General features: G+C 40.8%; 1 long non-coding RNA gene across 3 annotated transcripts; it reads left to right on the top strand.

Annotated features, from left to right (window-relative positions):
* Positions 1–620: 620 nt before the first annotated feature.
* Positions 621–3266, top strand: LOC136482323 (uncharacterized). Of its 3 annotated transcripts, none has more exons than XR_010765035.1 (5): positions 621–978; positions 1435–1536; positions 2251–2311; positions 2781–2861; positions 3010–3266. It is a non-coding gene; the product is annotated as an uncharacterized lncRNA (long non-coding RNA). The 3 variants fall into 3 exon arrangements; XR_010765034.1 differs by having other exon boundaries at positions 2222–2311; XR_010765033.1 differs by having other exon boundaries at positions 1435–2311.
* The last annotated feature ends 11685 nt before the right edge of the window (positions 3267–14951 follow it).

Raw genomic sequence — 14951 nt, 5'->3', positions numbered from 1 at the left:
GAAAAATTCAGCGGTCTTCAGCGCCACTACTTCAACTTTTTCGGGTCCTCCATGCCACTTCCGTTAGTTCAGGCTCTAACGCCGTCAAACTGCTGGTGTGAAAAGACGAAAATACCCTTAAGTTCAAATATGTTATTAATTTTTTTTGAGCATCTTAACGACTTCAAATGAAAAAACTCAAAACTAGAAAGTTGTAGATCTCGTCGAGATCTGTAATTTTCATATAAAAATTATTTTCATTTAATTTCACAAAAAAACTATGATGATTTTTCTAAGATATATTAATCATATCAAATCATATTTTTTTTGCGAAATTAAATGAAAATAATTTTTATATGAAAATTATAGATCTCGACGAGATCTACAACTTTCTAGTTTTGAGTTTTTTCATTTGAAGTCGTTAAGATGCTCAAAAAAAATTAATAACATATTTGAACTTAAGGGCATTTTCGTCTTTTCACACCTGTAGTTTGACGGCGTTAGAGCCTGAACTGACGGAAGTGGCATGGAGGACCCGAAAAAGTTGAAGTAGTGGCATTGAAGACCGCTGAATTTTTCCAGGGGCACAGAGGGGATTACGATCTTTTATAAGGGCACGTAGGGAAAAGTCTCATGAACGTATAGTCCTCGACTCGTGACACCCAAACCCCACCCGCCCGGCGGCGCCTCGATCGGCTACGGCGTACAGGCTGCGGCTACTCCAGACGCGGCATCTCCTGCTGTCACGGTCAAGCGCACGGTAGTTCCACCAATTCTGATTCGAGGTCCTGCCCATGGCGTGAAGGCTTGACAAGCAACGGTGAGTTTTTGTTCTACTGCGGCTCCTCCAGATTAGCAATGTCCCGTCCTGGGGTGCTAGCAGGCGTGGCCGGCTAGTCACCCTGCGCCTGCGGCAAGGTGGCCGGACAGGGCATCGGCAGCTTCGGGCAACATTTACATTGACGACACCCAACAACTGCTCGAGGAAATGCACACAAGGTACACTACAACTAACTAACCCTGTAGATACTAGCCTTTTGATCTATTTGGAGTTTTGTTAGTTACCGTGTCCTCATTAGAATTAAAAGCATTTGTATGAAGCATGGAAGACTAGGTCAAAGATTCTGACTTTCTCGTTAGTTTAGGTGTTTTGGTGTATGGATTCTTATTTTCTCGTTAGTTTAGACCTGCTGACTTATTTTTATTCTCCAATTTTACTTGTTAATAGATGCAGTGTCAAATTTAGTCTACACTGGCACAGTGGCACGTCTCCCTGCACAATATTTTCAACACATACAGTTTAGATTGGATCAATGAGTCTGCACCCTTCCCAGGATGAATAATATCTTATTAATACATATTCTAGGTAAAGATCGACAAATTTTTGACAAATGGTGCTTTAGTATCTTCTTGCGATAATTGGTTCTAACATGTTCCCTTTTATCTGTCTTTCAGGTTTAAAGAGCTGCTGGTATTACCTGCCAATCTGCCGTGCTACTACACTCCTTTTAACAGGTGTTGAACTACTGTGCACTCGCCTTTCATCTGCTCATCAAGGTACATTTGGGTTTAGGGGGGATATATAATTTTTTTATAAGGTAGATAGTCACATTAAAGTTAGTTGCAAACATCAGTTCGCAAAATAGCAAGCATGAGGCAAAACATAAAACATGATAGTCTGGGAGCATAGTTCTATATCCTTTCAGATAAACTAGATATAGCAAAACTCCAAGCACATTCAGAGGATTTATGTGTTAGCAGCAGCCTGGTCATTGCCAACATCACCATGACACATCATTCACATTCACATAATGTTATTTCACTTTGTGCTGCCTATACCTTATGCTGTAGCAGCTACTTCGCTATTTAACTTTGTTAGTACAATAGACCTCTTTAGTTCAGACAACGCATCTGATGCATAAACATTTTTTGTAGTGTAACACAACCTTGCTATTTTTCTTGGAAAAGGTACAGAGTTTTTTTCCCAAACTGATACATAGTTCATGCTACATAAATAGACACAGTAGCTTACTAATACCGAATTAGGCTAATGGCTTACGTTGATTCATTTCTGGACTGTACAAGACTACAAAGAGACCTTGTGCCCTTAATTTACAATTACTTCCTTTGATGATGATTGCTTACTCTGAATAATTATTTTGGTAAAAATTGCTCTGAATAATTTGTTGTGTGAAAATTGTGTAGCTGACAAATCTTGATCTCGAACTGATTGATTTGTTAGTGTTACGATCTGTTGTTGCTTAGCTGCAGACCATGGCATGCTCTACTTCTGACAAAACTATGCTAAATTCAGAAGCTACTCTACAATTTAGTAAGTTCAGAACTACCCTTATGTGCTATCTTGTTTCTAAGAGACCAAGTACATGCTAATCTCAAATGTGTAGCTAAGTTCATAGCTTAATTTAATAATGCACTTTAGTAGTTCAATGCAATTAAATTCTCTTGCTAGGAAGGTGTGAATGTCTAGCAGGCTGGTAAACGAAACTAATTCAACCTTTGCTTGGCTATGAAATCTTGTGTATCAATTGCTAGTTAAAGAAATAGGAAGCAGACTGACCTGCACAACTTGCAACATCCTTGTAGGATAGAGGTCCGCACAGTATACCACCTATGGAACAACCATGTAGGAGACCAGACCAGAACATAACTGCTTGTAAGATTGGTTCTGGAATGGCTTCTCCATATGTAGTAGGTATAGAGGTTTCGTGCAGGCCAAGTATGTACATGAGAACTTACAATTTGTAGGTTATTTGATCCTTAACCATGTTTCTTTATTATAGGTTTGAATGGGCATATGGCTGGACAAAAGAAGCATTAGAGGCAATTTTCCAGTGTTGATACAGACTCTAGCTTCAATTCAGGTCAGTCATTGCAACTATATTAACATAATTATTCAAAATAAGTCTGATGCAACATATATCGAAATTGTCTTGGTTTTAGATCCTATATCATTTTCCAAACATAGTATAGCCACATTCTTAGATTATTTTTCTTTTTCTGGCATTGCAGGTTACTATTGTTTGTGGCACCCTGAGTCAGCTTGTTACATGGCCAGAGTATGATGGATGCATGGTCAAGAAGTTGGAGAGCATATATGGCTGATTTTTAATTGTCAAACTCTCTGTGAATTTCATATGTTATATGTAAAATGATCATGATGATGGTTGGTCCTATTCTAGATATCTCCTTGAAAACACCTTGGATGTGGTTTCCATATCATCTAACTCTGTTATGAAGGCAGTTTTTAAAAATTGCTTCAAATAGTGTTCTTAAAGTATAGGTCATTAGTCAATTTTTTGTATGACGATTACTTATTTGATTTATCTACTTTTTTTTGGCGACCATGCCTGCTGGTATTTATCATATCTTTTTTATTTAAATAACCAAGTTAGGTTGGTTGATCTAGTATATCAGAAAAGTATGTGGATGAAGAATATTTCATTTGAAATTCAAGGTAGGATTGTTGTTATACAAGAATAAATGTTAGAGGTGGGATTGCGACTGAGTTAAAAAGATAAGATAATTTATTCTTTTCTCAGTGCTCGAAATAAGCAAAGGGAATTGATTTCTTTGCAAGGTTTTTTGTTAGATTCGAAACGGAGAAATGTTTTCACTTGGATTTTGAGTATATAGGAAGCAAAATCATGTGAAAATGAGTTGTAATATGATCGGCTTTCTTAATAACCAAAAAATTCAAATTCTACACCACTTTATATGATTGTAGAGTTGAGATAAGTAGTGGGTTCGACCGATAGCATTATAAGAATTGTAATATTCTCCCATTTAAATTTAAGTAGTTTTTTATTTTTCAGTTTTGTTTCCCCGTCGTACATGTTTTACTTTTAATGTCACAACATCTATAGCGTCTTGAGTTGATCCAAATAGTTTGAAAGTAGACTTTAGTATGGGCACAACCTTTTTAAATGCCTACTTGTTGCTTAGGTGTCATTTAGGATGATGATGTGATTGTCAATCGGCCAGGATGATACCTAGTGTGATCTTATCCGCCACAAATTTATAGGTCAACATGCATTTGTTTCTTTGTAACACTTTAGTTGTAACATTATTTTGTTTTACTATAGGGTATGTATTTCTCACACATTTTAAATGTTCCACTTTGTAACATTTTACTGGGAACATTAATTTTGTGTTACTATAATCACGGTTAGTAACACATTTTTATAAAACAAACACATTGTGTTACAAATATAGTTTGAAACACATTGTTTTGTGTTACTACAGAATTTCTTTGGAACACGTTGATGAATGTCTTACAAGAATATGTTACAATATGTATGTTTTGTAGTAGTAATGTAGTGTAAAATCGTGGTACTTATCGCTTTATTATGATTTTTTTTATGGAAACCATAGTTTTCAGTTTTCACACATACATGGGCCGTTGCCTTCTTTTATTCATTCATTCATTCATCAATCGTTGAAGTTGAAACACATGCATAGGCTCGTCATTCATTCATTCATTTATTCATGGAAGAGCTAATGAGTCCGACTCATTTATTCATACATATCCGTAGTCAGGCTGCTCAAGTTGAAACACGTAGAGAGAATTAAGAAGCAGCCACAGACAGAGTCCGGCCGTACGCCCGTATACGTAGCTAGGATATTAACCGTTGATGACGGTGCTGCAATCGCACAATGTGCACGTGTCCTCAGGGCAGCAATAGCAGATGGTGGAGCTGTCTACCGCCAGAACTGCAAATTAAAGCCAGCGTGAAAAAAAGAAAAGGAAGCGATTGATTAATTATTCTTTCCAATGAAAGGTTGAAAGCATATGTATTAATTAATTATATAAAGAGAAAGAGACATATATACATCTATTTATCAAATTGTTTTGCCAAGAACAATTCTCAGCAGAACAGGTTCTCTTAATTAATACACTTAATTTTTGATATATTTGTTGAGGCCTTATTTTTGAAGTATATTTCTGATATCTTTCAAGATATCTTTCTACATCGATCATTTCTTCTAACATTTCAATATCATCACATACTTCCTTTAATGCATCCATAAAACTTAATGGACTTATACATACATACATACATACATACATACATACATACATATATATATATATATATATATATATATATATATATATATATATATATATATATATATATATATATATACACACACACACATATTGTTCTGTAGCTGGCCGCAGAATAAGTTATTCTGTGACCACTTCGAGTTACGATAATTACTATACTAATTTACGAGATTATGTTAACTCTCTCATAAGTGATTTACTATAGCATTATGGTAAGTATCGTCTTGAATTATAGTAACACATGTATCTTAAATGTGTATTGTCATTATCGTAAATTGGTACAAACATTATTGTAAATCAAGGTGGCCTGTGGCCAGCTGCAGAATATATATATATATATATATATATATATATATATATATATATATATATATATATATATATATATATATATATATATACGGTAAGACTATTCTGTGGCCACCTTGATTTACGATAATGTTTATACCAATTTACGATAATGACAATACACATTTACGATACATGGGTTACTATAATTCAAGACGATACTTACCATAATGCTATAGTAAATCATTTATGAGAGAGTTAACATAATCTCGTAAATTAGTATATATACGTCTATATATACGGTAAGGATATTCTGTAGCTGGCCACAGAATATCTTATTCTATGGCCACCTTGATTTACGATAATGTTTGTACCAATTTACGATAATGACAATACACATTTATGATACATGGGTTACTATAATTCAAGACGATACTTACCATAAAGCTATAGTAAATCACTTATGAGAAAGTTAACATAATCTCGTAAATTAGTATAATAATTATTGTAACTCGAAGTGGCCACAGAATAACTTATTCTACGGCTAGCTACAGAACCGTACGTCTATATATATAGTAAAGAAATGTTGTTGCCAAAATACTTTGATATATATATATATATATATATATATATATATATATATATATATATATATATATATCAAATTGTTTTGCCAACAACAATTGTTTACTATTATTTTGATACCCAGGTCAGGTTTAATTTGGTACCACTATAAAAAAGCTAAGGAAACGCGAGGTCCGAAAGACGTTTCATTCAAATAACTTTTGAAATTTGAGTTACTATTCACTATTCACAATATGTGGCACACTATTCAAAATATATACTAACTTCCAGCGTACGTCTACAACAACACTAGGGATCGGATAGGATCAGATTTGGTGCACACAGCCGTAGCACAGCGAAGAAGATTATACATACATATACGCGCACAGAGTGGATTCACGTACCGTGAGGCATGAAAATTAGCAGCAGGGCCATGGCCCAGATGAAGAGCGCAAGGATCACCCTCTTGCCGGCCATGTCGATGTCGTCGTGGTTTTGACCGCTCGGAATGGCGTGCGCCTGAGCTTTCGATCGATATGATCTGCGGCTGATATATCCACCTCAAGGGTGTGCCTTTTTACATATATATAGGTAGCCAATACGGCGCCATACATAAGGTTATATACGTTTGCTTGGTAGAACCAATGCGAGCCATGGCTTGCTTATTGATAGCTCCAATCCAATGCCAGGCAGAGCTTCCTTGAAACATCCCCAAACGCACTGTACCCCAATGCTTGGCGAGTTGGTGACAGCCTTCATTGCTTTGGCTGCCATCCTCAATTCTAGATTCTAGTGGTTGCCGGACAGATTAGCTTGTTTCTGTTGGCAAAGAACCGGACGTATCATTCTAGTGGTTGTCGGACAGTGTTTTTTAGCTTCTTTCCGTTGGGTTTGCTAATCACTATACAAGCCCATCACCAGCCCAGGCACCAGATACAATAGAACAGCATCGCACATCACCTGGAGAAATTTTAAATTCTGGTTGTGGTATATATACAACATATATTTAGTATTTTCTACATATTTTAGGTAGGACGGATAGCTGCCTCCACCCATGATTATCATGGTGAGCCAATTTTGGCTGCCATCCTCAATTCTACATTAAAGTTTCCTTTTTTAGAGAGTAATTCTACACACATTAAAGTTTCAAGAAGGCCTCATAGTCCTTCACATAAACAACATAACATATTATGGATTGAAATTCTAGAGTTTTTCCTCTTCAACACATACAAGCAAATCCCGCTTAATATAGCATATCCTGTTACTATTCATCCATTCATCACCCATTATGTTCCTTGAAACATGCCCAAACGCACTGTACTCCCTAATGCACGGCGAGTTGGCGACAGCCGTGGTCGATCGATTTTGCATTGGCTTTACTGTCCTGGCCGAACACGTCATTCTAGTAGTTGCCGGACAGATTAGCTAGCTAGCTTTTTTCTATTTTTTTTAGAGGAGATTAGCTTCTTTCTGTTCGGTTTGCTCATCGCTATATAGGTCCATCACCAGCCCGGCCACCAGATACAATACAACAGATCACATGTATTTTTGACATATATATATATATATATATATATATATATATATATATATATATATATATATATATATATAGGGAGAGGCTATTCAGTAGCCGGCTACAAAATAAGTTATTCTGTAGCCACCTTCATTTACTATAATTTTATATACTAATTTACCATAATATAAATACATATTTACGATAGTTGGGTTACTATAACACATGGGGATATTTACCATAACGTTATATTAAACCACTTAGTAAGGAGTTACTATAATCTCGTAAAATAACATAGTAATTATCGTAACTCAAAGTGGCTACAAAATAAGTTATTCTGTAGCCAGCTACATGATAGTAGTTCTATATATATATATATATATATATATATATATATATATATATATATATATATATATATATATATATATATATATATACACTACATATATTTAGTATTTTCTACGTACTTTAGGTACGGCGGTCGCCAAAGCTAGCCAGATAGCTGGCTCCGCTCATGATTATCTTTGTGAGCCCACTTTGGCTGCCATCCTCATTTCAACATTAAAGTTTCTTTTTTAGAGAGTAATTCTATATAAATTAAAGTTTCAAGAGTGCCTCATAGTCCTTCACATAAACAACATAACATATTATGGAGAGAGGAGATGGGGGAATGTATTCTTTGCCCTCATCTTGAGCCTCCGGCTGTTCAAAGATTTTTGCTAGACCACACCGTCGTTGCCTTGTCATCGTCGTCCTCAACGATGTCCTTGCGGGAGTCGCTCCGTCGTCGCTGCCACCACGCATGTTGCTGTCGTGGCCGTACTGGCCGGTGCCGGATCCGCCGCGTCTCTGCTCATAGGGCATCATCAGGCGTCGGTCGGGGAGGGGTGAAAACGCCACCGGCCGGATGTCTGGGCGATCACCTCCACCACCTTATCTCTTGCGGATGCACCACAGCTGGCCTAGGGTGTGGGCCTGCTGCTGGGAGCATAGAGTCAAACGCTGCTGGTCTTGGAATTTCAAACATCACCACCAGCTACGGCCTGCCAAGAGCTGCAGCCACGGCCTGGTGTCGTTGGCGCTTAGTCATGCAGTGCCTTTGTCGGCCGGCCTGCCGAGTCTCCTGGTTCCCGTCCTGGCCCTTGGCTATGCGGGTTGCCGTGTGGTGCCGCCACCAGCTAGTCTAGCCTGTTCGCCTAGGCCCGTGCCCCTCTCGTTTCATGCGTAGAAGAGCAAGTGTGCCACGGTCGGCACTGCAGCGCGCTTCCACCCTGGACGTTGGCCAAGGCCGAGCGGAGTAGTCGTCGCTCGCTCGCTATAACAACCCGAAAAAACCTATTCCCAGAAATACCAACTTTCAAAAACTTTTTCCAAAAACCCTTGTGTGACAAGTGATGCATGCTCGGAAGCCACCCTATTTGCACAACTAGCACCTACATCTAGATGAGTGAGCATTTGCATTAACACAACTCTTGAGTTGCTTCTCTTGATCTTATGTGATGATAATTAAAACTTGATCTACGTTTAAGATAAATGCTTGTGTGTGTGGGCCTTAGCCCTGGCTAGACCCAAAAGACACCTAAGGTGACCTAGGTGGACCCCACTGAGGAGGTATACATGTATACAAGTATAAGTGCTAAGGAATAGGAATAAGAATAGAGGAGGTTATAGAAAAGGATATAGAAATATAAAAGAAAAGGGAAAGAGGAAAGAGGCCCCGGACCCAAGCCAGCCCAGCTGACCCGCGTTGCCCCTGCTCCCGTTTTCCGGCCCAGCTGGCCAGCCAGCCCATCCCCGCCCGCGCGCCCGCCCCGTTGAAGGCTCCCATGCCGAATATGCCACCACCGCGCCCCATTACCCTCCCTTTGTTGGTTGTTGACATGTCACCCCATGGGATGTAACACCCTAAAATTTGCTTCTCTTGAAATAGAGCTAAAATGATTTAATTTTGTATTTTTATGCTCATGAAAAATATGAGAAAATAATAAATTTTCATTAGATTAAAATTTATCTTAAGGTAGAAACATGTTTGTTGCATTTATGCCGGTCGCACCTTGTGTTTCTATGTGCAAAATGTGATTTTTTTTAAAAAATACGTTTAGGAGACGAATACCAATCTGTAGGAATTTTCTAGCTTCTTTCTGGAATTTAATTCCTACCTCCTTCACCTTAATCTTTATGTTTCAAGTTCCCAACAATCTTTTCATTTGCTCCAAATACTTTATTTGGGTTCATCATGTTCCAAAGTGTCTCTGGGAATTTTCCCAAATTTTTAGAGGTCTCGGAGTATTTTTCGTGACTTAAATACCAATTTTGGACTTTTCTAGAATTATTTTATTCATGAAATTAATTAATTCCGAAAATAAATAATATATCTCATTTTCCAACCACTCTCAAAGCCCATGTGCAATAATCCTAATAACTCCTAAAGGCCCTTGAATTTATTTACTAATGGGCTTTAATGATTATTTAGGTCCATTAGTAAATGTGGAGGGTGCAACATCAATTAGTACCGTATTGCTAGTTGATGTAGATGTGGGGAGTTTTTCTCTCTATAAATATGTACCAACTCCTTGGGCAATGCACACCAAAACTACCGTAAGGGGAGCCCCTAGTTTGGGAAATCCCTTGTGTAGTAAATTAGATTTTTCTCCTCCTTCTGTCACCGTCGCTGTCGCCGTCGCCGTCGCCGCCACGCTACCCGACGCCGTAGACCCGTCGTTGACCGCAAGAAGGCCCTAGGTGAGTTCGTCGTCTTCTCCTCTTATTCCCTGTGCTCTCGGCTCGTTCAACCGTGACCCCTAGGTCCCAAACCAAGCGCTCCGGGGAGCTTCTCGCCGCCGGTAATGGAGCTCCACCGCATCGGTTTTTCTATCTGGTCGGTGACTCTCTATCCCGCTCCTTTCTAATCTGGGCTGTCCAGATTCAATCCAATGGTCCAAGATCGCTCGTACCCCTTCATCGGGTTTATTTGCAAAAAAGCCCCGGTAGTTTCGCGTAATATAACCCGCAGTCCATGGCGCACTTCCAGAATACGTTTTCCTATTCCGAAAGCGTAATTTCTTACTAGTAGATTCAGAACACGTTTTCTTTTTCAGAAAGCGTAAAATTCCTCTGTTAGATTCAAAATACGTTTTATTCTTTTGAAAATGTAGTTTCTTCGATTAGATTGAAAATACGCTTTCATCTATTTATAGTTATGCCACTAGTCTTATTTAGGCCATAAAATCTTTGTTTTCACTCCGTTTTGATCCATTCAAGTTGCGTTAGATTCGTAATTGAGTAATCTACATGTTCATCCTACTGTTAAATATATTTTTAACTTTTGAAATTCAAGGTTAGATTTAATCTATTATTTTATTAAAGGAAATCTTGTTTAATTCATAACTTTTTCGTTATAGCTCCGATTAGAGTGAAGTAACGTGTAGAACATCTTTAAAACCTTTTTACCTGATTCATTTTGTTTGGTGTACTATTCTAATTTAGATCTATTGTTTGCTTCGTGTATGATTGCATGGATGCATGTGTGGTGTTTTATGATCTTGTCTAGTCGGTGAGCTATACGTGGTGAATCAAGAAGCAGATCTTTAAAGATTTGGATTGAAAGAAGGATCTAAGTTTAAGGCAAGTATAGCATGGGATCTTCCTTGTCCTATACACCTTTAATCATTTAATTCATATTGCATGTGTCTACCTTGGCAACTGTAGTAATTTTCCTAGCTATTTAATATCCTGGATTCCTTGTCACCTATGGTGTATTGCATTGGTTAGTATGATGCTAGTGCTCAACTGAAACCATGATCTTGTAACTTGACTAATGGTATATGCAATAAACACTAAAAGATGATTTTTTAGCAACATTGAATCAGGGGGCTAGAGCATTGGGTTGTTTTTATGGTGCTCTAGATTCCTGTTCCTAAGGATTTATCTGTAAGTGATCATCCAGGACTTATAGTACAACTATGAGGGCTCTATGGCTCTGGCTTTACCTCAGTATGAGGACCTTTTCTACTTTGTTATATGTTACCTTTATTGGAGTAAGAATGGCTTGCCAAATCAGGTATAGGACAACCTCTGTCCCCTTGTGTATAGGCTGCGTGTCATTATGCCATCGGGAAGGAGGGTTCCTACATCTGTTTGCCGAGTGAATCTAATGGTCCTAACTTGTTAGATGAACCTTTGAAAGGCTTCATAGTGAACCCTGCCGACCTTTCTTGAAAGTGGGTCAAGAGATTAGCTACCTCAGGCGAAAGGGTAAATCATGACTCACAGTGAAAGTGTACAACCTCTACAGAGTGTAAAACTGGTATATCAGGTGTTCTGATGGCCATGAGCGGCCTTGGAACATTTATGGAATAGATGATCATTAATGGTTAATGATGAAGAACACTGATGATACTGATGATAAAGATGCTCACTAATGAATACTATTTATGTTATTCATTATTCATGTTTACCTGATCATGTGTTAATGGGCTTATGATAACTTTGTTGCCACCCTATTGCTAAAATCATGACTCAATAAAAGCTAATCGTAGTTAAACCAGTGTCAACCTTTTGAGCTTCATGAACCCCATGTTATATTTGTTGTGTACGATATGTACTTATGCTTGCTTTATTTTTCACATATTTGGAAAAAAACACCGGATGGGTACCAGATTGCTAGAGTTTGGAGGAATTAGGCTTGTGATCAACCAGTTAGTTGTTCCTGTAGATTGGAGTCTTCACCCGAAGATCAGAGTTGTCTTTCCATTGTTGGTTGTCTAAGGTTATATCCTTTATACTAAGTATGTTATATATTGAGCATTGTCTTTTGATATTACCCTTATTTGTAGCTATATGTGATATTTGACTTCCTGGGCTCACATATAGTGCGTATATGGTTTTGTTCTTAAAACTGGGTGCTACATAGGACCCGCTAGTCATCCTCTGTATTTTCCCTCTACCTCTGCTTTTCTTCTTCCCTCTGCTTTTCTCGTTGGCGAGCACTGAGGCCTAGGGCCATCTCAGTCGTCCGCACCCCACCGGCCTAGCACACCCCCACCGGATGAATGCCACGGTCATGATCCACGACACCTTCCTCGCCTGCGCTAGCTGCCGCCTTGACGTCCGCGCACGTGGTCCCATCGTGCGATGTTGGCGTCACCTCTCCAACCACACTTGACCATCACCTTCGAAATTTGGAGCATCAGTGCCTGCATGAGCTTCTCGCTCACCCCAAAACCCTAGCCTAGATCCTTAGATCACCCTACATGTGGCCCTTGCCCCTTCCCCACCTTCTACCGCCCACTGTGGCCGGCCAATGGCTATAAAAGCCAAGCCCCATTCTCCACAAACACCTAACCCACTCCGCCGCTCTGGTGGCATCACAATCACTCACCATGTCCGAGAGAAGGGCCGAGAAGGTAGGAGAAGGAGGCCAGAGAGCACTGTTGTGGAGCCGCCGCCGAAGGCAAGGACATTTCCTCAATCGTCTTCATTGCCATAGTGGTTCGACACGGCACTGCTTCGCCTCCCAACTTCACCGACTCACCACTGCAACGCCATCCTACTGCCCCAAGCCCATGCTGAGCCTTGCCAGCCCCTCTGCTCACCGTCGTGCGCTTTCCATGGTCGCCGATGTGATCTTCCAACCTGGGAGGCCAAAAGGAAGTGCCTTTGGCCACCATATAGTGCAGCACTCTCACCAGCGCATACCTGAGCAAGCCATGACCTTGCTGAGCCTCTGAAAACATTAGTGCCTTTCACAAGCACCTGAGGACGCTCGCCATGGCCAAAGCACAGCCACGGCGAGGTCGTTCCACCCACACCAAGCCAATAGGGATAAGGAGCCTACCATGACGAGATTCCCTCGGTGAGCAACACATCTTGTGCTAGCTATTGAAGGAGGAAAGACCCCAGGACCCACCGGCCTTGTCTGCCTTGCTGGAGCCATCACGCCCCCTTGCCATCGCCGTTTCGAAGGCTTTCCAACTGATACCGGCCACCTCGATGGTCAAGGAAGGGCTGATGGTGTCCACCATAGCACCACGCATCTAGCCACAAAGTTGGTTTGCCCGATAGCCAACCATAGCCCCTAGATCACCGGAGCCGAGACCTCACGGAGCACCGCTGTGGCCTCAACCACGATGCGGACTCCACCATGCCAAATGGTCGCCGTCGTAGCCCTCCATAGCTCACATATGACATCTTTTGCGTGTTAAAGGGCAACCTTGAGATCTGGCCATGCGAGCCACCGTGCCGCTGTGTCCGCCACGCCTCCATCACCATGACCAACGCCAACAGACCACCAAAGCGCCACCTTTTCCCTTAGCCACGTTCCCTAGAGTGCCTTGAAGCTTCGAGAGGCCGTGAACGCCTTGTCAAGCGCTAGTCGCACGCTGCGGAGGCCGCCATGCTCGTCGGACCCACCGTATTCCACACAGGTCAGTTGCGTCGAGCACCAAGTTGCCACTTTTGGCCTTGTCATGTCCGCTAGAGCACCATGGAGCCCTAGGAGGCAATAGATGCCCACGCCGACCACCACGTAGCCTCGCCGAGCTCTTATTACCGGTGAAGTCCAATTGGGGACTCGCGTCAAAGCACCAACATGGAGCCGAGCGCCTTGTCCATCGTAAACTGAGAGATCTGGTCCACCATGCACCCCTCGCGCAAGCCCCCACGTAGATCTGGTCCATCGTAAACTGAGAGATGGGACCACGATGCAGTGAAGCCCTGGTCCACCGATAGACGTAGCCCACATCATACCTAGTCCGCCATGTGGCTTCATGATAAGCCGACATGTGTCTGGGCTGGCGCGGCCCATGATCTGGCCCGCTAGGCCTAGTGAGGGCCCGGTCAACGTTGATTGTTGACCGTTCAACACAGACCATTGACCTAGTCCCACACATCAATCTTTGTTGACCCCTAGACCCCACTTGTCAATGATTCCGGCACAGCTGCCCAATCATCGCCTGACACTTGTCACCCCCCTTGTTCACCCCTGCCTTTTCTTTTTTAGAAAATGAATTAAACTTAGGAAACTCGTAGTAAATTCATCGGACCTCAAAAAGATATGAAACCAGTGTCCAAATTTTTCTAAAATTGAGCTCTACGTCATAGGATTGTGTATTGTACGTTTGGATCTTTTGGATTTCTGTTGCTTCTTTGTGATCATCTATAGGATAGCCCTGGAGGAGCAGCTTGAGGAGGACAATGACTACACGGAGGAGCTTGAACACAACTAGCCAGCAGGTGCCACGTCCCATACAACCTCGTAGAATCCTATTAGACGTGCATCCGGGACTAAAGTCTCCTCCTGCAAAACCGTTGGGCTCGGGATTTTAGTCCGGGTTAGTGTCTCAAACCGGGATTAATGCTCCCTTTAGTCCCGGGCCCAATTCTGGCTGGGACTAAAGGTAAATACGGAAGATCTATTCTCTACCGGTGAATTAGTTATTAGAGACATGCAATAGTGGTCTGTCTCTGATATAGTGTCTTCTTCACATGTTTCTAGCATAGCATAGGAGTTCT

The sequence above is a fragment of the Miscanthus floridulus genome, chromosome 9 (genome assembly GCF_019320115.1).
Source record: "Miscanthus floridulus cultivar M001 chromosome 9, ASM1932011v1, whole genome shotgun sequence".
Taxonomy (NCBI): Eukaryota; Viridiplantae; Streptophyta; class Magnoliopsida; order Poales; family Poaceae; genus Miscanthus; species Miscanthus floridulus.
Note: the sequence above shows the minus strand (reverse complement) of the source record. Positions and strands in the feature narration are given on the sequence as shown.